The sequence below is a fragment of the Sapajus apella genome, unplaced genomic scaffold (assembly GCF_009761245.1).
Source record: "Sapajus apella isolate SASKATOON/1434 unplaced genomic scaffold, GSC_monkey_1.0 scaffold6, whole genome shotgun sequence".
Taxonomy (NCBI): domain Eukaryota; kingdom Metazoa; phylum Chordata; class Mammalia; order Primates; family Cebidae; genus Sapajus; species Sapajus apella.
Genome location: NW_022436946.1, coordinates 50,753,038 through 50,755,732, shown reverse-complemented (window position 1 = coordinate 50,755,732; position 2,695 = coordinate 50,753,038). Strand labels below are relative to the sequence as shown.

Below are 2,695 nucleotides of genomic sequence, written 5' to 3'. Positions count from 1 at the left end.
GTGACTATTAAAAGCACAGGTTACTTGTAAAAACACACTGTGTGAATCAGTTTGAATTTTTTGTTTAAAGTTCAAACATGGGTTAGCATTAACGATTTTTTTTCTTTCCTAATAGAAGTTGCTTAATGAAACATTACAAGGATAATCTTCCTATTGTTTTTTTTTCCACTTCTGCTTATCTGTTTCTTCAATTTACTAATGTATACATTCTTAATTTGACTTGATTTGGAACAACCTCAGGCAGTTGAAATTCAATGGTGTGGCCAAAAATGATTGTTTAATATCGTGACATAAGGGATTTGGTCCTCAAGGTAGACTGCATCAGAGAGTTGCGTAATTTAAACATTGAGAGAGATTACCCTGTGCACAGACCAAATAGCAAGATCACATGATATTCTTAGAAGAATTTATTCCCTAACAAAAGAGGGAACTTGACTGAGGGATGCTCTAACTGTTACTGGCCTCTTGTAGCACAACATCATGAAATGGAATAGTCACCATTGCAAATATTTATTTATTTATATATGTACTATCTTGTTGCACAAAATATATTTACTTTAAAACAATAAAAACATTGCCTCAGTCTCGACATAAACATTATCCAATGAGCTGTGACTAGTGATATTCCAGGTCAAAGCACACTTTTTAATGTGTGTGCGTGCGTGTGTGTGTGTGTGTGTGTGTATGTGAGAGAGGATGCACATGTGTTTGTGTTGACCCTTGGGCAATACAGGTTTGAACTGCACAGATACACTTATATGTGGATTCCTTTTGCCTCTGCCACTCTTGAGTCAGCAAAAACAACCCCTCCCCTTCTTCTTCCATCTCCTTAGGCTACTTAGAGTGAAGACAACAACAAAGATGAAGACCTTTATAATAATCCACTTCCACTTAATAAATAGCAAAAATATTTTCTCTTTCTTTTTTTTTTTGGTTGGCACCAGCGTTTATTTCAGGAAGCAGGTCTGGAAGACCTGGGTCTGTCTAGTGAAGTCCTGGAGCCTCCAGCTTCTCACTTGGCCTTCGGGTTGTGAAACTTTTGTTCAGCATATATAGCCTTGTCCCCAAGAGCCTCCTCGATCCTCATGAGTTGGTTGTATTTGGCCAGGCGCTCCGAGGGACAGGGGGCGCCAGTCTTGACCTGTCCTGTGCAGAGCCCCACCACAAGGTCAGCAATGAATGTGTCCTCAGTCTCCCCAGAGCGGTGGCTAACCATCACTCCCCAGCTGTTAGACTGAGCGAGTTTGCACGCCTGGATCGATTCAGTCACCGAGCCAATCTGGTTGACCTTCAGCAGCAGACAATTGCAGGCCTTCTTCTCAATGGCCTGGGCAATCCTCTTGGGGTTGGTGACTGTCAGGTCATCCCCCACAATCTGGATGTCCACTCCCGAGAGGAACGAGGTCCAAGTGGCCCAGTCATCCTGGTCAAAGGGGTCCTCGATGGAGACCACAGGGTAGTTCTTGATGAAGCTCTTATACAGCTCTCCGAGCTTCTCCCCAGTGATGTGCCCTGCGGGGTCATCAGGTGACTTGAAGTCAAGATCGTACTTCCCACTGCGATAGAACTCAGATGCTGCCACATCCATGCCGATCACCACCTTGTCTGGATAACCAGCTGCCTGGATGGCCGTCTTCAGCAGCTCTAGGGCCTCATTGTTCTCCAGGATGTTGGATGCAAAGCCACCTTCATCACCCACATTGGTGGCATCCTTCCCATACTTGGCCTTGATGACCCCCTTGAGGTGGTGGTAGACCTCAGCACCAATGCACATGGCTTCCTTGAAGAAGCTGGCTCCCACAGGCAGAATCATGAACTCCTGCATAGCCAGCTTGTTTCCAGCATGGGAGCCCCCGTTGATCACGTTGAAAGCTGGCACTGGGAGTATGAGGTCAGGGTTCCCAGCGAGATCTGCGATGTGGCAGTAGAGGGGGACCCCCTTCTCAGCTGCTCCCACCTTACACACGGCCAAGGACATGCCCAGGATGGCACTGGCCCCAAACTTGGACTTAATCTCGGTCCCATCCAGCTCTATCACAAATTTGTCAACTTTTTCTTGATCCACAACACTTAGTTTCTTTTCCAGCAAAGAGGGGCCTAGAGTCTTGTTGATGTGTTCCACAGCCTTCAGAACTCCTTTCCCCAGATAACGGGCTTTGTCTCCATCTCTTAGTTCTAGATCTTCATGGATACCCGTGGAAGCCCCACTGGGCACAGCTGCTCGGAATCGGCTCTTGGCTGTGTGCAGGTCCACCTCCATTGTGGGGTTGCCCCTGGAGTCCAGGATTTCCCGAGCAAAGATTTTCTGCATGGCCATGGCTGGGATGTCTTCGCTGGAGAGCTGGATGGAGCTCCGAGTCTAGGTGGCAGCTGGGACAGTGTCCTATTTTCTCTTTCTTAAGTTTTTCTTAATAACATTTTCTTTTCTCTAGCTTAATTTATTGTAAGAATATAGTATATAATACATGTACATACAAAATATGTGTTAATATGCTGTTTGTGTTATTTGTAAGGCTTCCAGTAAATATTAGTAGTCAATTTTGGGAAGATCTAAAATTATACATGGAATTTTGACATGCAGGAGATCAACATCCCTAACCTCTGATTGTTTAAGAATCAATTGTGTGTGTGTGTATATATACGTATATCTCTTTATATGTTTACATATAGTACATGCACACAAATAGGAGATATA

The 2,695-nt window shown here is 44.6% G+C and overlaps 1 pseudogene; it reads right to left on the bottom strand.

Annotated features, from left to right (window-relative positions):
- Positions 1 to 921: 921 nt before the first annotated feature.
- LOC116549563 lies at positions 922 to 2,378 on the bottom strand (annotated as a pseudogene).
- Between the last annotated feature and the right edge of the window lie 317 nt (positions 2,379 to 2,695).